Here is a 20,212-nt window from a genome sequence, read left to right as displayed (position 1 = left end):
GCGCTGTAGCAGGAGCGACGAGTTGGGCGCAGTTAGCTTTTGTGTCGGTGCACCTTCTGGACCCAGCGTTGTCATTTTTTTGCGCTTTCTTCAGTGCGTGTGTGCGTAATAGCGTAGCTTTTTTAAATATTTCACAGATTTTTTTTCAGGTGCAAAATTAGACACGCCAATTCTATGTTGTTGATTTCATGTTTCTGACATATGTTGCTGACAAGAGCATGCAACCAGCGAGCACGTATTACAGAGTTTGTTACAGCCTTACTTCCCCAAGTTAGCGACTTTGTGTTTTCAGAAATAAAAACAGAGGAAATCATAGACACTCTAAAGTTTATGTCGTCAAATAAGGCCATGCATAGCGAAAATACATATATACCTATAAGGTAATTAAGAATATCTACATCTTCGGTCCAGTGCTTGAAAGCTAATTAAATGAATCATTTCCATCGGAGGCATATGCTGATGAGCTCGAAATTGGAAGGTTGGGAGCCCTACACAAAGCAGACAACTCAAGCTACTTAGGAAATGGTCGTTCGATGACCGTTTTATCACGTAATAATACACGCTCCGAAAAAGGGATTGCAAGTCGTGTCACAAATCATCTTGAAAAATACTGAATTCTTTAGAACGCACAGAATGGTTTTGAAACTGACTACTCGGTAATAATTAATTAATTAATTCGTAATTCCCTGAAGAAAAATTATAAACAAAGCGCGTAACAAGAGCTGCTGCGCGCACACTGTATTTTTATATATTAGAAAAGCGTCTGAATCTGTATGTCGCGGCACACCGTTAGGAAATATACAATATTATGGTTTTAGAAGACAATCACTTGACCTTTTTCGCAGATATTTTCCAAATTGTAAACAACACGTGGTAGGTAAAAGGCCGAGAAAATTCACTAAGGACAGTGGGAACGGGCGTTGTACAAGGATCCGTGTAGAGTACTATACTCTTCTCTATATTCGCTAACATTTACCCTAGATAACTCAGATAACTAACAAAATTCTGTTATCATTTGAAAGAACCTAGTTTCAGTTCGCAGATTGCTCGGTTGAGGGTGGCAAGGTAGCCTAGCAACCTTCTTGTTTCAGTCTCGAACTTGCGTAGTGAGTTGAGCCCTGATCCACACAACATTGAGCCTCAGGTACATGACCGAAGAAACAAAACAGCTGTTATACCATACGTTCATGGGATCTCCCCCTACAAGCTTAAAAAAATAGGACAAAGAGCAGGTATCGATGTTTTCTCTGCTTCAAAAAAACTTGCCCAGCTTTGTGTCAGAACTAATACTGTTGCTAAGGAACGTAGGTCTTGCAGCATCAATCATAGAAAAAAGTATATAGTTTGTTCGAAAGGTGTTTGGTACGAGATACCCCTGAAGATACCCCTTATATAGGGCAGACAGGTAGATGTCTTATTATTAGGTTGCAAGAACATAGCAATAAAGTGCGCATAGGGCGGGAAGCGTTTTTAGGTGTCCATTGCGCACAATGCGGCTGTATGCCGCTTTTTGAAAAAAAAAAAAGACACTATCTTAGTTAGGCATCCTAATGAATGCAGTAGACTTATCATTGAAGCAGTACCGATCGCTGAAGGTGGCTCGGTTAGTAAGCCGTCAATTGCATTAACAGATAAAGTACTTTTTTTTTTTTGAGGTCATACATGTGGTCTCGTTCATCTTAAGGCGGCGGTCGTGGTTTCTTTGAATTTTGAATGCATACTCTTGTCGGGTTTATACAATGGGGTAGGGGTATCTCGGTATGTGTGCGGGTTACTCAAAATAAAAATCAGTTGGAAGTCAGCGCTTGTGTTCGTCGTTATTTTGGTCGCTGTCTATGTACGCGCTGTAAGTGATGTTCTCAATGGAATGCGAACTAGCCCGTACCCAAACCCTGCTCTTTAGAGCGCTCAAATTCGAAGCAAAAATAGCTTTTTGACATAACTAGCTACTTCTATGGTCACAAGAAACTTTGATTTTAACTGACGTTTATGTTGCCGGCAACGTATACATGCGCCTGCAAACGCAGTGGGACGACACGGCAGATATTCCCAGGAATCTCGTTCCTTTACTGATTTCAAAACTTTCTTAAACCGTTTTGTTACTTAAGTGCGGAAAGCTGAAATTTCACGCTATCACATTATTTTGAATGTTCTACGCCAGTAAACTAGGACCTAGAGTGCCGTGGAATCTGCCTTTTCTGTGAATGCTAAGAGCGCCTACGCGAAGCCGTTTAGGCGAAGCACTCGATGGCGTCGAACGCAGAACATGAATCGAGAAAGTTGAATGCGCACGAACTGATGGAAGACAAAACACACGCGGTTGGTAAGGCGCATAACTCTATGATATCGCAGCACTCGGTGGCACCACCCCTAGTGTGTCACTTATCACAAAAAATCGCATGTACAGTCAACAGCAAAAGTTTGCGGGATGTGCGAGCGCGTGGCAGAGCGACCCTCCTCCACTTCTAGCGGTGAACCGCTGGTGTCGAGACCGACGCCTGCACGCATGCGCGTCCCTCCGATACTGCAAGCGTGCATGTTTCGGCGCTTCCTCTTTGCGCGCCGGCGATATCCGAATGTAGCCGCAAGGTACCCTACTTGCGATATGCGCCGTGGCGGCTTCGACGGGCAGAACGGAAATCAATTGTCCATTTTTGTCTTGCCGGTCTCCTTCTATATAGCGCGTCTTCTGCGGTAGAACGCACCGTTCGTAAAAAGAAATAAAAAGCGAGAATTGGCCACGAGAAGGTGCCGCCCAGAAAAAGAAAAATGACTGGTTGCGTTCGCCACCGGGCCGGCCCTATGCGTCAGCGCACGTGACTGGACAAAAAGCAGCCGCAAGTTCATGCTTGTAAACAGGTTTCACACAGTTTCGCCCGTCGAAGCCACCACGGTGCATATTGCAAGAGGGCTACCTCGCGGCTACATTCGTATATCGCCGGCGCGCAAGGCGGAAGCGCGGAAATATGCACGCTTGCAGTCTGGGAGGGAGGCGCATGCGTGTAGGCGTCGGTCTCTACACCAGGGGTCACCGCTAGAAGGGGAGGAGGGTCGCTTTGCCACGCGCTCGCACATCCCGCAAACTTTTGCTGTTGACTGTACACCCTTGAAATTATTTATTATTATCGCGCCATAACTTCCTCTATGTTTTCCGATCGCGCAAACGTTGGCCGCACGGTGTGTCAGCGGCCTTGCAGTAACGCGGAGGCACTCGATCCTAAAGCGAATAGCGCGCAGAAAACATTTTCACCGATGCCACCGCCCCTCGTTGCCACAAGCCCGCTGACACGCCACGTACTAGACGGCGTGGCGCAAACGAATTGTCTTCGATCACAGTACAGTTCGGATGGTTTCACGTCGCATTATTTTGCGCTCATTAATAAGGCTAACTCAATCGGTGCTCGAACACCATACCAGAAATCGTGGCGTACAACATGCCCTGTTTTAGCTGGCACCACATGGCGGCCTTAAGTCACCACAAGCGGACTGTGTAGGTAAACCAGGACAAAAATCTATGTTCAATACAAGAAATCTAGTGGTGTATAACCAATTCTCGCAACAGAAGGATAGCACTAGGAATGAAAACTAGAAAAGAGGAGGGCGGAAGGCACGTACAGGCGCTGCACGCATTTTCGCGCTATTGTTCACCGCGTCGCCGTGGGCGAAAAGGGGGAATTCGAAATACCAGCTATCCTTTGATGTCGCTCAGTCGAAGGCGATGATGGCGATCTTCGAGCAACAAGTCCATAAAAAGCGAGCAACACGCAGGGATATTCCAAAATAGTCGCAGCGAAGCACACAGAGAAAGCACAAAATGGAGGACGCTCTCAATCAAACGGCGTGCACAAACTGCCGGAATGCGCCGGAGCGCGAACAGCGCAAACGCGCAATTATACAAGTACACGCATACAAATACACGCTTACATTATCATAAATTTTGACATTTGATAGCAAATTTTGTGATATCATGCTATTGCTGAACAGTTTTCGCGATTCTCAAGTGTGTGAAAGTTTTCTGCTCGGCTACTTTAATGAACTTTCTTTATCGCAGTAACGCAGTGCGCCGGCCGGAGCTAATGGCGGGCGCGGGAAATGGCGCGAAATTCAAGCGTCGCAAACGCCGCGGCATGTGCGCGCACGCAGTTTTTCATCATTTCGATTTAAAAAAAAAAACTAACTAATGCGTGCAGCGGCCCCGCGAACTGACCTATTGACGAGAAAAGTACAGAATCGTCGCCGTTTGTGCTTGTTAGTTCGACATCATGGCAAACTGCAGACGGAATGTCGTCCCATTCTTTCGACATTTGTGCGTGTGCTTCTGCGCTATACGATTTGTCGCCGGAAAAGTATATCCGCGCAGATCGTGCTTGGTTGCCAAGCAGATTCCCGGCACATTGGCCAGCACCCCGTCTATGTCACAGACAAGACCTTGACGTCCATGTAAAATATGAGCATCACGTCGTAGATATCGGCAAAATTTTCCGTTTCGTACTATTGTGCGCTAAAGGGTAACATCTAAGCGAAACGCACGGTATGAAAGCGATGTTCACTACTTTATCCGCTGCTCCTGCCGTGGTGGTGTAGTGGCTCAGGTGTTACGGTACTAACGCGAGTGCGCGAGATTTTATCGTGCGCGGCATTTCGATGGGGTGAAATGCAAAAGCGCCCGTGTACTGTGCGTTCGGTACAGGTTAAAGAACCCCAGGTGGTCAAAATAAATGCGGAGTGCCTTACTACAGCGTGGCTCATAATCAAAGCAGGGTTTGAACGAAAGCATGGTTTGAGACTTGAATTTTGTTAACTTTCTCGGCCATCGCGTCCACATTTAACATAGAATGAATGAATAAATTATGGGGTTTTACGTGCCAAAATCACTTTCTGATTATGAGGCACGCCGTAGTGGAGGACTCCGGAAATTTCGACCACCTGGGGTTCTTTACCGTGCACCTAAAATCTAAGTACACGGGTGTTTTCGCATTTCGCCCCCATCGATATGCGGCCGCCGTGGCCGGGATTCGATCTCGCGACCTCGTGCTCAGCAGCCTAACACCATAGCCACTGAGCGATCACGGCGCGTCATTTAACGTGGAGGCAATGCCGTTTTCTAACACACAGCCAGAGCACTGGCCACTTACAATGCACGCCGATGGGATGCAGGAATGCAAGAATGCCGAATGCAAAATCAATTTCGGAAGCGTTTGCTGCTTACGTTGGGTAGTGCTATGCGGGAGACCCTTTATAATTACAGAATGTTTATCATGTGTCTTTCGCCGTGAAGTCCTTTTATTGTGTGTGAAACTGTTCCTTATAAAAAATGTAATAAGGTGATAATTGCACGCATTGCATTGCACTGATACGGGTACGTACACAGTGTGAAGGACGACACAGCAAGTGCCCTCTTAGAAAGAAAACAACAAAACACGACATCGCCGAACACTAGTAGTTCCTAGAATTTCCGAAAAAAGATATCAAGCCAAATATGAATATTGTGTTGTCTAAATGACGACAACGCGATACACATGTGTTAGTCGCACAGGCGCGTCTCGCGCAGACAACGCTAGCCATTGTGTGCTTGAACGCATCAGCTACTGACTGCTGCAATGCTTATTCCTTGCATGCAATAACCGTGAACAGCTACCAGCGGCTGTGTAGGTACAATTGGCCACGATGAAGACCCAGCTGCCAACCAGTAACTCCTGGAGTTGAAGGAACGGAATGACGTTGCCACGCTTGAGTTTGGTTGGTTATTCAAATTGAGCGGAACCTCCGGCTTCTTGACAGCCTCCTTTGGAAGGTTCGAGTGCTTGTTCAAGGTAACAACATTACAGATGCTTCAAATAAAAGCGCACATTTACCAACACTGTGCGGGAAGCAGACTTATAATGCTGTGTGCGCCATAGTTAAACCCAAGCGACCTAGCCTAGGGAGCTACAATGAGATTGAGGATCTTCACAAATCTCACTTTGATCCACCACCTTCTTATGACTTCTTCAGGGCGCGCTTTCAACGACGGCAGAAATTGCAGGCTAAAAGATCAGTAATTACGGGGCACCACTCAAGAAACTAGCAGGATATTGAAATTTTTAAAGCAGCGCAGGCGTGGCTACAAAATCCGCAACGTCATCTTTTGACGTAATGCTGCGCTATAATTTTGTCTGTCGTCTACAGAACGAGCAGGTCTAGCACAGAGCTGACTTTGATATTCAAGAAAGCCTTTGTATTTACAGTGCGAATGGAAAACACCACTAAAGGCCAGACGAACGTGAAGAGAAAAACTTAAGAGGCTCAGAAAGCTTGTGCAAATATCTCGAAGACAGAATGCGAATGGAGCATTCAGGAGCACAACGGTTATTGGCCCAAGAAATAGCAGCAACATTATCTTAAAACAGGAAAGCTTCAGACAGCTTTTAACTACCGCAGCAAACGCGGACACATACAAAATGCGTGAAAGAAGCGGAAACACGAAAAAAAAAGTTTACCCACTGTTACGATACTCCCTAAAGCGACATTTGAGCCCAGCTCGATACGTGTTTTCATTGCGCAATATATTTAGGCATCGCACAAATCACTGCACCAACTGAAAGAGCCGCGACGCCGGGCGCTATATCTACATCGGCGACACAGTTGCCTCCTTTCAGCTACTGGAGCTTATGTAACCGCAATATTTACGGCAAATGCTTGCGGTGAACCCTATGCGCGAAAGCAAACATTCTTTTTTTTTTGTTTCTCCCGGATGACCGACGCCGATACTGCCACGGATGGATGGATGGAAGGATGGATGGATGGATAGATAGATGCTATGAGCGTCCCCTTTCGAACGTGGTGGTAAATCACACCGCCAAGCTCTTGCTATTATACGGCCTAACGTCCTACCTAGGCTAACGAAGAAAAACAAAGAAAAAATAAAGACTGAGAGCTCCCACAACCAAATTGTCTGGACCTTTTGTATAGTACGTCTCTCTTTTTTGTCGTTTTCCTACTTTTCTTCCACTAATCTTCCAATCGCCTCTTATTAACCACTATTGCGGACATGTTTACTTTTCCCCTGCTTTCGCAGAATCCAAGGGATTTAATGAAGCCAGTGGTGCCCAAATTGATAGCTGGCAAGATGTTTTCGCGTTATATTAAAACGTGCTCCATCATTTCCCTAGCTTCCTCGCAGCAGGCACATGCTTCTTCTTCATTCTTATATATATGGCTTTATAGGTGTGTGTTATAAGGCATCTTGATCTCGCTTCGAAAAGTAATAAGCTTCCGTGTGAGTTATCATCCATTGTTTCTTTCCTAATTTTGTTCTTTCCTCTTAAATAGTTACTCATGGCAGGTTTCTTTTCCATCGCCGCCACGCATGAGATTATTTTAGACTCTGACTTTCCGCTTGACGTTTTTTGTTGCTGTGTTGCATAGCCTACAGGCCGCTTGCTTGCTGGTAAGCTTCCTAGTTCTTTTCCTCCACTGTGAATCAATGTTCTTCCTGCACAGACACCTCAGCACATACCCAGCCCATTCACTTTCTTCCATATTCACCAGTCGTTCTTGATGATCAATTTTACTGTGAGCTTCCTTACTTCAAAACTAGTCCTGTCCATATCACCCTACACAGCTTCAATTGTAGTCTTCCCGTGAGCGTGCAATGCGAGGCGTCCCACTGACCTTTGGTTCCCCCATCGAATCCTGATGGTACCCCTAATTTCAAGCAAACAACGGCATTTACAAAAGTAAGTCCTGGAACAATTACACATTTACAAATACCCCGGTGAACTTCGTACTTATTGTATCCCCATAGCGCTCTATGCTTCATTATGGCTGCATTTCTCTTCCCTTTCACGGTTATTGTTTTTCCCTGTGTTTCCATATACATACTGACTTCATTTATCCATGTACCAAGGTACTTATATTCTGTTACTCGAGGTATTTTCTGGCCCTGTATTGCCACTGTCTGTTCACTGTTTTCATTGAATACCATAACACCTGATTTTTCTAACACTAAAGGTCAAACCTAAATTGTTGCCTTCCTATCCACACATATCAGCCAGACGTTGCAAATCACATTGCGTGTTAGGTAGGAACACAATATCGTCCGCATAAAATAAAGCTGGAAGCTGCTGCTCTACTACTCTACCCGCCTCTTTGTATGAGAGATTAAAGCCGATATGACTTCCTTCTAGCGCCCTCTCCATGCTCACCATGTACATCATAAGCTGCCTGAGGATAAAGGGCACCCCAGCCTCAGTCCCTTGTTGATTTCAACTTTCTCGTCGCTCCTCATCTCTTCCCATTCAACGCAAACAGTATTTTCTAGGTAAACCTCTTGCAAAAGCTGTAGAAAATCGTCAGCCAAGCCTTCCCCTGCCAGAATATCCCATAAAGTTTTGCGGTATATGTTGTCATAGGCTCCTGCAACGCCTAAAACGGTCGTATATAACGGTTTGCTACTTTCGATATTTCAATACACTGAGTCAGAACAAAATAGTTATCACCCAAGCGCCTACCTTCTCTAAAGCCATTCTGAAGTTCTCCCAAAATATCAATATTCTCTGCCTATATTTGCAGCTTTAATTTGATTGTCTGCATTACTAGCCTGTATATTACCGATGTAATGGTCACTGGTCTATACGAGTGGATTCTATCTTGCTCCGCCTTACATTTATAAATTAAATTCATTCTAATTTGTCGCCAACTGTCTTGTATTCGTCTATCATTTAAATCTTTTTCCAGTTCTTTTACCAGAGCTTCCTTACTTCTTGGTCCTAGTTAATTAATTAGCCTCACGTGAACCTCGTGTAGCCATGTGGAAGTGCGCTTAGGAATTTTCTCTTCGGCTTTTCTCCAGTTGAAATTTGTCAGCACCAGCTCCTTTTCCACCTGGGCCTCTTTCACACTCTTTTTTTACTTCAATGACGACCTCGTCATTGCCTTGGAAAGATTCGGCTGTTATTTTTCGGATGTAGTTTATTGCCGCCTACCCTTCCAATTTTTTTCCGTCTTCGTCTCCGATATGTAATGTTGTCGACTTCTTGCCTAAGAAATTTATGTGGTTCCAAATGTTCTAGGTGCGGCCTTCTTTTTCTCATGTATGTCTGGCAACCAACGTTCACTTTCACTGTTTATTTTTGCTTGCACCAGTATTTGAGCCGTAGAATTTTTATCCCGGTATATTTCCCATTTACTGGCTACTTCATCCTGCGGCAATTGCACCTTCTTTGCCTGCCTGTGCTCTTGGGATGCTTTCTGTCGTTCGGCGATCCCTTCTCGTATCTCCTTGTTCCACCAGCTTTTCGCTTTCTTTTTCCTTTCCAACGAACATGTTGTTTCCCTTGCCTTATTTCTGTTGTATTACACTTAGAAGCTCACTATATTCCCACTCTTTACTTGGCAGTTTGCCAAATTCTACCCTGACTCTAGTGACTATATTTGTTATTTGTTCAGCTTTGGACTGGCCATTTTTCACTCCTTGCTTTCTTTGCCAACTACATGCCCTTTTTGAACTAGACTCGTTTATGGTCACTCCCTATGCTGCTATACCATTCCTTCATCAACGGCTATTTCTCTCAACTTATCATGAATTCCTTCTGTCATCAGACAGTAATCAATGGTTGGTTGCCGGTTTCCCACTTCTCACGTTATCTGCCCTTCACACTTACGCTGTGCATTAAGGATTACGAGGCTACGTTGCTCACAAAAGTATAGCATTGACTTCCCGTTGTTGTCGCTATAGCCATCTAAATCTTGTAAGTGGGCGTTCATGTCACCTAATAGGAGAATTTTATCATCATTCCCGAAATCCTTAATATCAGCACTTATGCATTCCACTAACTCTTTATTTTTCTTTGTGCAAATATTTCCTGTCCACAAATACATAACACCCAGCCAAGTTTTCTTCCCACTCATTGTACTTCATAACCACAGATTCTCTTGATATTTTGAATGTACCCTTTTCCACTTGGCTCCCTAATGAATGAGCGTTCCGACTCCCCTCCCTTTCTTTCTGACTCCATTCTGCTGCACCCTTCACAAACATGATTTTTAATCACTGGCGGCTCTTCCGAGTCTCTAAGGTGCGTTTCTGTAACAGCATACACCCCGATTTCTTCTCTATTTAGCGGCTCCTCAATCTCTGCCCAATTTTCCTTCCTTCTTCTGCCCTAGGTATTGATGGTAGCCTAGGGCAGAATGGTGTTGATGGTAGCAATAGGTAACCTATTCCATGGCGAGATCTCTTTCTTGCTTTCCTATTTTTTCTGTCATTGACGGCAATGCTATACTGAGGTTGCCTTAGGGGACCTTCTTCATTACTACTTACTCTGGCCTCCTGAGCGCCCATGGGCCCCCTCAAAAAGCAACAGTGCGACCAGAAAGTCGCCAGCGCACATCTCGTCCAAGCCTGTATTTGAAGTGGATCCCCGCTCTCGTCGAAAACACCCACACCTTCTCAATTCCATGTTTACCTCGACGACCTCGAAGCCTTTCTCTCGGCTCATTTTCCATATCGCCTCATTAGTAGCCACTACGGCTCGTTTTACGTGACTACCCCGTACAGGCACCTCTGGCACCGTGCACACCACGATCTGCACCTGAGGGCACAGCTCGCGCAAGTCGTCCACCCCCTTCGCCAAGCGCTGGGCTAGTCCGGTCCCTTTTCTCTTTAGGGCGTCACTTAGCCCAGCTGCTACTATGACAAGGTTTCCACGCGGGCATTTTCTGCGAGCTTTGCTTTTGCTCGCTCCATGACAGAAGCCAGCGTCCGCCCCGGAAATGTCCCTGCCGCCATTCTTTTATCTCCTTTCACCCTGTCCACAATTGCTTCTGAGCACCTAGCCAAGATTGAGACGCCGACAATTATCACAATTTCACTCTCTCCTACCTCTTCTTGCTTCCCTTTGTACTTTTCCACGTGATTCGGACATGACAAGGGGCATTGACCCATGCGGCTTCAAGCTAGGTACCGTTTTTCCAGCTAACTGCTCACCACTTTGCACGAATTCCTCGCACTTTGCTGGCATTCCCTCTTCGGTCACGCCGGGGGACTGGGTTCCACTGTCACGACCATTCTCGTTCACAATGGCATCGCTGTTCAGCTCCTCCTCGGCTGCTTCAAGTCTTTTTTCCACTACCTTCCGTGCATCATGCTCCCTATTTAGTTCACTTTTGAGCTCTTCCACCTGTTTAACAAGCTGTTTCTGGAAAGCCTCGATCTTATTCAGCATAGCACCGACATCACATTGTGTGCCGACTGATTCGATTCCCTCTCCATTCTAATTCGTCCCGTCATCTGGCTTGAGGGACCCCCGGCGCAGTGCCCGCTTTCCCGACTTTCTTGCCATGTATTGCACGGTTTTTCTAATGAAAATACTATAATAAGATAACACTAGAATAGTGCAGAGCACGCGTCTTCTAGAAAAAACCGATAGTCTAGAAACCGAAAAATCTTTAACATGGTGCAAAATCATTCTCACCAATGTTTTAAAAGCAATCAATGCGGAGATACTTAAGGGATGAAACATTTTCGCGCGTGTTCAACCACGTGGCCATGCTCTCACTTTCTTACCAGCACGCACACACAGTGAAACCACCAACAGCCATTAGCCTTGCCACTTCCGTGTTACTATTTAAAGGCTGTAAAGATTCAACGTCGCACCCGGTAGTATGTGTTGAAGTACGTGGTGCGAAAGGACGCTCTGGCTATCCTGCCAAACCAAATGTACACGAAACACACACGCGCATACGAAAAAAAGAGCCAAAAAAGGGAAACTTCACAATTATTATTTAGAGGCTAAAAAATCAACGAATCAAAGACAGAAGGAAGCTCAAAGCATGCAAAAAACTTATGATCTCGTTGCCGCCACGGAGCCCTGAAAAGCATGTCCATTCGCCACAAAATCTCAAGCCGCTCCTACAAGAAATACTAGTATTATCGGACGTGAGCGCCATCTGGCGGTACTTCAACGTGGCTTCCTACACTTTGTGCCTGACGCTCCCTTTGCGATCACAGCTTTATCCCCCGATACGCTCCGCCTTCGCTCTTTCATACTTCGCTGCGCTCGTGTGTTCGGTTAGGCTGAGGGATAGGCCAAGGGAAGTCGAGGCATACCGACGCTCAACGCAGAAACGGGAGCCTAAGACATGCACTCTAATATTAAGGCGCCATCTCGTAGTCTCGTGCGGCGCTCTGCTTTAATCCTGACCCTTTCACCGTATTCTGCTACTCCAGTTACCGCCTCCTCCGCTTTCCTCCTCACAATTTTTTTGTTATTGCCGTCTTTCACTCTCCGTTTACTCTTTCATTCTTCGCGGTACCCATTCGCTTGGTTACGCCTAGGCACGACGATTCTCAAGGCAAGAACGGGCGCCTGATAGCTGCGCTCTCAAAAACAAGAGGCTCAACATCAAGCTTATACCACAATGACTTTCGAAGACGGTGCTCTAAGCTGAAACATTACACGTCACTACTGGCTGGCCGATCAATCTTAAAGAGCACACGTAATCCACGTTTGAAATGAAATTATGGGGTTTTATGTGCCAAAACCACTTTCTGATTATGACGCACGCCGTAGTGGGGGACTCCGGAAATTTCGACCACCTGGGGGATCCACGTTTCGTCGCTCTGTGTGTGCTAGCTTTAAAAATTGTCGCGCATTGTGTCATCACTCGTGGATCATCCCTATGTGGCTGACGAGTTGGAAGTGCGATGTTGACGAAGTGTGAGCAAGTGGGGGAGGGGGTTAGCGTGCTGCCTTCCGTCACGCGCGAGGCACTGGGGAAGTGGAGGGCAAGGATGCTGACGGTGGAGAGTACTGACCTGGGCAGGCAAAGGAGAAGGGTGGGTCTAAAAATTGTTCTGCAGAAAAGTAAAGTAATTTTTAACAGTCACCGAAGAGAGCAGCAGTTTACCATAGGTGACGAGGCACTGGAAGTGGGAAGGGAATATATGTACCTAGGGCAGGTAGTGACCATAGATCTGGGTCATGAGACTGAAATAATCAGAAGAATACGTAATAATGGGCTGGGGTGCGTTTGGCAGGCACTATCAGATCATGAAGAGCAGGTTGCCATTATCCCTGAGGAGAAGAGTGTATAAGAGCTGTGTCTTACCAGTGCTCACCTACGGGGCAGAAACCTGGAGGCTTACGAAAAGAGGTCAACTAACGTTAAGGGAAAAGAGTTCTACTAACGTTAAGGGATAAGAAAAGAGCAGATTGGGTTAGGGAACAAACACGAGTTAATGACATCTCAGTTGAAATCAAGGAAAAGAAATGGGCATGCGCAGGACATGTAATGAGGAGGGAAGATAACCGATGGTCATTAAGGGTTACGAACTGGATTCCAAGAGAAGGGAAGCGTAACAGGGGACGACAGATAGTTAGGTGGGCGGATGAGATTAAAAAGTTTGCAGGGCCAACATCGCCACAATTAGCACGTGACTGGGGTAGTTGGAGAAGTATGGGAAAGGCCTTTGCCCTGCAGTGGGCGTAGTCAGGCTGATGATTATGATGATGATGATGAGAGTGGTATGTCAGACTAGTGGAAAGACTCAGAGGTAATCTGCCAGGTGTGAACTGGCACTTCTCGGTTGATATCGACTAGCTATTCCACTTGATTCCCCATGGGGACTTGTTCCAGAAGTTCCGCGATTGCGTTGAATGTTTGAGAGTGGTAGCCCTCCAATACGCGAGTGGTGTCTCCATAGGGGGGTTCCTAGAGTGGCTGGCTGTGTACGTTACTTCAGGATAACTTTTATGTACAAAAAACCTCAATACCGTTCCACGTTTCGAATAAGGATGACCAGCGAAGCTGTGTATGCGGGCCGCTTAGTGGCGAACTGCACCTACGCCGCGAGTCGCCAGGTATTGCACTATCGTCAGGATCGGCTCACGTGTGGGGAGTGCTTAACGACTGCTTCACCTCCGCCGTTGGTCGGCCTGGCATTGCACTATCTTCGGTATTGCCCCACGTACGGGGAGGTTTGTGCCTACATAGAGACACGATCCTAGGAACTAGCCCTCAACAGTTACGCTGTAATTCTCTGTAAAATTGCCTACGTATTTGTGTTCTTAATTAATTAGTGACGACGACGAAAGCGGCAGCAGTGGCACGAACGCGTTCGCTCGGTAGCACCGAGGGGCGCCGACGAGTCAACTGTGGAAGAAGAGGCTGGAGCCAAATGTGATGATGATAATTTTCTGTTAACACGCGGACACAACCTTGGGGGAACTCGCCATCAACAGCTACGCTGTAAAAAGATATTTCCGAACGATGACCAAAATTGTTAACATGGTAATGTTACCATGTTAATTATAATCATGCCACCCGTCTGCGCGTGCGCTAAATGTGTTTTTGCGATAAATCATCGATTTGAGAAAGCCGAGGTTTCTGTGAACCGCCAGGAAAGAATCACCGGTTTGCAGAGGTGAAAAGGTTCGCTGTAAAACGAAGCCTGCGCGTTAGATCAGGTGTTGCAGCGGTACTCACTGAGATCTTTTAGCCGAATTAGATTGTTGCCGTGGGCGCGTACTGATGATCGCATAGTTTGTGGCTTTATATACGTGGGCGATTTTTTAATTATTTTAAGTACAAAGTCTAACGATGACCTCGACAATGAAGCGAAATACATTCTTTAGTTCTTCGAATCCACAGCGAAGAAATTGAAATTTGCATTTGAATTGCCCGAGGATGCTTCTTTGCAGTTTCTGGACATCAGGCTGTTCTTTCATGATAAGGACCAACTATGTTGGTCGTGCTCGCCCCGTTCAAATAAGGTACTCCTGCCGTTTGATTCGTGTCACTCAAAGCTGGTCAATGGGCATTGCGGTGTCATGCTTGAGGCGATGTCAGCATAAGGTCAAACCGAGTTTTTCCTCCCAGGTAAAACATCTCGATAATGCAGGTTTCTCGCAGGCCCTTATACAGGCAGTAACTGTGTCGTTGTTGAAGGCCATATGGCACCAAACCACCCACACTGAGGTTGAAAGAAGAGAAAAGAATGAGAGGGAGAGGTGAAAGTTTGATGTAATGGCGTATGTCTATAATGTTTCGCATGGTATGAAAATTGTGACCAGAAAATTCGGTGCTGATGTGATATTTTTCAGCGCCCTGCAAGATGTTGCGTGTATGTGCCATGCTAACGTAGATAAACCCAAGAGTAATGCATATGGCATAAAACACAGACGCACGTATGTATCACGTAGAACAGAGGTGGTGTATGAGTTCCCGCTGAGCTGTGGAATGTTCTATGTGGGGCAAAGCAGAAGATGTACTAATAGGAGTTTAATGGCACGCTCCAACTCACTAAAAGATGGCAGCGGAAACACCTGCCAGTTCGTTGTAGGTCTTGTGCGAAAAAGTGCAAGCCGATTTTTGACAAAACGAAGGTTTTAGGTGTGCAAGAGAATAAAGGGCACGTGAAATCGTGGAAGCTTCCTTTATGGCAAGACGTGACCCACATAGGTGTACCAGCGAACCATCAGTGTATATTTTTAAGAAAGAGCTGATGTTTTGGTGTAGACTTGGTGAGGGAGTGTTCCACGGTGACGTGGTTATAATAAGGCTCATGCATACCCATTGTTCAAAGACGCAGCACTGTGTAGTTTCAATAAATCTGTTACTAGTCCGTATTTCACCTGTATTCTACTTCTGTGTTTCATCCTTAGTGCAGTTTAAGTCCTCCCAAAATTAGCCACTGCTGTCTGTTGGATCCCAGATCACATCGAAAAGCAGCCTTTATTGTTGCAGAAGACTTTTGAGCTGTCGCTGCTTACTCGTGGGGAGAGTCAGATTGATGTCGAAAGGTGGTTGCGGAAGTATGGCGGTCAAGGTAGATGCGGCAGAGCCCCAGAGTAGAAGCGCATCACTGGTTTCCATAATTTCCTTAACGTATGTGATCGTTGTGCCTTTGCCGTCGTTTTTGTACTCCTTGTTGAAGTTTCTCAGCATTACTTTTGTCATTTATTCCATGCAGTCCAAAAGATTCCTCTTGCAACATACATTTCACATTCTAGGAGTAGATGTTAGCCACCCTCAATGATTCATTGTACATCTGCCGGTGTTTTGGTGCCTCCAGAAATGATGATACTGGAGTGAGGCAAGATGCTTGCTTGACCTTGCGAGGTACTCAATGCATGGTGACTGAGCGAACTGTCCGGCGATATCACATGGTCTTCTTCGGATAGCGTTATTGACATGGACTTCCAGTCGATAATTCTGCCTTGTTGAATCAGTAAGTCAGTGCCGAGAAAAATGTCCCCGGAGCATTGCTGTATGATAACAAAGAAACCAGGGTAAGTCTGGTTTTAACTCTTGTGGTGCAGGTTCTTGTCGACATTAGCAGGTGTTCTCCAGCTGTACGGATTGATTTCGATTGATGTCGCAGTCTTGATTTTTTCAATTGATCAGTGAATCATTCACTTGTGAGGGGCTAGTCGGCTTTTGTTAACAGTAGAGCGGTGGCTTCGTAGTCCTCGAGAAGCACGTCAAGGTCGATGGTTCTTCGCCTCACGGACTGGCCATGGCCTGGTCCTCCGTACAGTCGGCGCTACTGTGGCAGGTAACGTCCTGGCGAAGGTGAACGCGAAGACATCACGGTCTCCGCTACTTTGCTATAGTGTAGTTGGCGATGTCAAATGGTCCCTCGCCAAACTGTGATGGCGGTGCGTTGACGGCGAAGCCTCGCAGTTGCATCTCGCGGTATGCTGCCCGGGAGTACAGTTGGCCAGCGTTACCGCACATGTAGCACAGGGGCCGGTGATCCGGAGCGCCTCATACACCCGTATGTTTTGCGTGTTGCGTGGGCGTTGCGTGGGCGTTGCGTGGGCGTTGCGTGGGCGTTGCGTGGGCGTTGCGTGGGCGTTGCGTGGGTGTTGCGTGGGCTCACAGGCAGATAGGCTGAATGTGGTGGTGGCAGAGGCTAGAGATGGAGAGCGTGACACGACCCTGGCTCGCGCGTGGAGGTGGACCATGATGTGAATGAGCGGAGGGGTAAGTATTTGCTTCAGGTTGGGGCTGTGGTAATTCTGGCTGCACTACGGGAAGTCTCACAGATCTCTGAAGTTGCACGACTTCAGAGGTGAAGGGCACCTGAGGCTGCGACATTGGAAAACGTATATGGACTCGCGCAACACGTCGGTGCGAAGCGCTTGGAACTCGTACTTCGGCCTAACCATAACTCAGCACAATAGCAGGGAGCGCAGGTCGTGATCGCCAAAAATCCTATCATGCGTCAAGAGCGTCGCCTCTCATTCACGGCTCCAAAAAGGTTCTAGCGTAATTGCTGGCACCCGCATGCCTTCCAGAAAGTATTTTAAACAATTCGCGGGGTGCGTACATTCAGCTTACGCAAGGTTTGGTCACACAAGGTAGAACTATCGCTTAACATCTGAGAAACTTCCCACAGTGGGACGTACGTCCTGTACCGTGCCATTACGTTTAAGATGTGTTAGCACCGCTTCAGCATCACTTTAGCACACACATGCAAAGTTCTGTAAACTCACAACAGGCGTTTTTCCTGATGGCATGAAAATTGGGAGCATAATCATAATTTATAAAGTGAGAAGCACTAATGGCCTGCTTACTTAACGTCCTATTCTGTCTTGCATCTCTTCTCCAAACTCACAGAACACGTCATTAAAACAGTGCTATCAAGTTTTCTTAAGCACAACCTAGCCACTGAGCAGCAGTATGGCTTTCAAAAAACAAAAACAGCGGAAGACTCTCTTAGGAATACAAAATACATCACTTTAAAGTAATGAAGTGAGACGTTTGCCACAATGTGTATATTTTTATATGAAGAAATTATTTCGTTATATTATGGACACCATTATTTAAGGGGTAGCAAGACGATGTTTGAGGTGATAGCTCAGCAGCCCACGGAAAGTTCCTTGACCGAAGGTCGTTGGGGTGCTGAAGCAAACAACATTCCTTCGCAAACAGGGGTGATAAATTCAAGCGTGCCGCAAAGTTATAATCAGAGACATATCTTATTTTCACTTGACGTAAATGACTTCAAAGGCGGTCACAGCAATGCACTGAATATGTAGACAACGCGAGTACACTTCTCGCATGACAAAACAGCCATAGCTTGCACAGAAAATGCAATGCCTTGCTCGTGCAGCAATTCGCATGTATCAACGTAAAGAAAGAGCAGATGAACGTTCGGAAAGCATCGTATATTGTTTTCTTTATCCAAAAACAAAAGCTCATTAGTCCTCCAAGTTTCAATATGGAAGCATCGCGGAGAGCGCTTTTCATTGCAGAATTTTGTTGGAGTTGCTTTCGATCAGATTCTAATCTAGAATACAGGCCCTTACATTTACCTAACACTCATCAGGAAGTTCTCAGGTCCCCAACGAATATAAAAGTTACCTCTCCCTATGAATTGAAATCTCGCTGTGCTTCTTTTTCATAAGTCCCATTTGCATTATTGCCTCCGTGTATTGTGTTTCCTGTCACCGCTAAAGTTGGACATGCCGTAGAACTAGTAGAAATGTGCAAGTTGAATTACGTATAGAATACCACAAAGAGATCAGAATTGGCCTTATTTTATTAGAGCTGCAGTAGTAGTGCAACCAATCCGCCATATACCACTTGGACTCTCTAACTTTCCATGAATAAGTTCGCTCAGGCTCTGTGATTCATAAATCGGTTTGGAGACAGTACATTTACAAATTTAGAACTTCACATTGTTATTCCTCGTATTTAATGTGAGCACAAACCACAGGTCACACAGTACGGCGTTGCAGCGTTTGTGCACAAGTCGCCCATTATTTTGCAGCGCAGCTCTTCGGTGCCCATTCTTGCGTTGGGCGTCTGCTTGCCTCGCGTCCGTTGTAACCGAGCGCAGCGAAAGAACAAAGAGCGAACGCGGAGCGCAGCGGGTCGATGATGGCATGGCGAAAGGGTGAGAAACAGTGTTCACCCGCGCAAGACTGCTTTTGCGGCGATGATTGTTACCAGATGGCACCATAGTAGCGGGCCATCATCTGTTCAGCGATGGCATGCGTTGAACGCGTCGACCGATACCGTATATGGAAACAAATCGCTGCACGAGCACAGGTGTGTTTACCGTGGCTTCTGCGCATCGCGCCGACGCGTCATCCGCGCGCTGCCTCTCGCGGTCTCCTTATCACCGAGGCAGTCACGCCACTCTTCGCTCCGTTTCCAATATGCCGCATGGGACAGATTGTCCGCGCCAGCCAATTTCTCGCGAAATGAAAAGGCCTATGGAGCGGCGCTCACGATTCCCATTAGGAAGTATTGTAATGGTCAGTGAATTTTTTCAACGTGCCCATAATTTAGTAGGGTTCACGAATTTGAAAACATCGTCAAAATGCATGAACTATTCTGTATGCAAACTTTTCGCGTTTTCCTAGTATTATTTACTCGCAGTTATCATCGCAGCTTTTCCTTCTGTATTGGCGTGCTTAGCAAAAATAAATAAATAGTAAATGCGAGGCTTTATAGCTATGCCCTTGCTCAATACACCATGATCGTTTTACGGACAGTGACTAATCGGGCCCGTTAGTCTAAATCCACGGTTGATTGGAAGCGCAGGCACACAGAGTGAAGAAAGCTCGTTGTGTCTTATTCGCTGCATGTTTCGGCTTCCAGACAACTATTGTTTGTTAAGTTTCATACAGTTTTTATATATTGTCTGTGGTAGAAAACATCTGTTGTCCTTGAGCTGCGTTATTCGACAGAATTCGTCAATTATACTTAATTAGATGAATGTAATTTCGTAATTTATTTCACAGCATATTGCAATTTAAGATTGTACCCCATGATTCAGCAAGTAGTATCTACTTGAAATGAATATCCAGAATTACACTATTTTATAGATATTTCCCAAAAGTATGGGACGAAATACATATGCATTCCGGTTACTTTTGTTCTTGATTGCCTAAAAAAAGGTTTTATTTGAAGTGGAACACGGTGTCTTTTATGGCGAGCTCCATGGCACTTGTCTCCGAACTGTTGACATTCAGGAATTTAATTCGAAGTGGATACGCCCTGCAAATTCACCAGTTACATCTCATGAATTTACATGTGCCATAAATGGAATTATTAGGTAGGAGATTATTATATTTTTCGATAATTATTGCAATGTGTATTTTGGTTTCATGTTTTAGTATTGTCCGCCTCTGTATAGCGTAGTAAATTATAATTACCTTAACTGCCATAGGCGAATATTACAATTTGTGCGTGACGAAAAGTTCATCCCGTA

General features: G+C 45.8%; 1 long non-coding RNA gene across 1 annotated transcript in view; it reads left to right on the top strand.

Annotated features, from left to right (window-relative positions):
• Window positions 1–19,047: 19,047 nt before the first annotated feature.
• Window positions 19,048–20,212, top strand: part of LOC129380668 (uncharacterized) — a 36,011-nt gene continuing 34,846 nt past the window's right edge. The window contains exon 1 of the long non-coding RNA XR_011890549.1: window positions 19,048–19,253. This is a non-coding gene — a long non-coding RNA (uncharacterized lncRNA). The remainder of the gene's footprint in view (window positions 19,254–20,212) is intronic.

Source organism: Dermacentor andersoni, chromosome 10, assembly GCF_023375885.2.
Source record: "Dermacentor andersoni chromosome 10, qqDerAnde1_hic_scaffold, whole genome shotgun sequence".
Taxonomy (NCBI): Eukaryota; Metazoa; Arthropoda; class Arachnida; order Ixodida; family Ixodidae; genus Dermacentor; species Dermacentor andersoni.
Note: the sequence above shows the minus strand (reverse complement) of the source record. Positions and strands in the feature narration are given on the sequence as shown.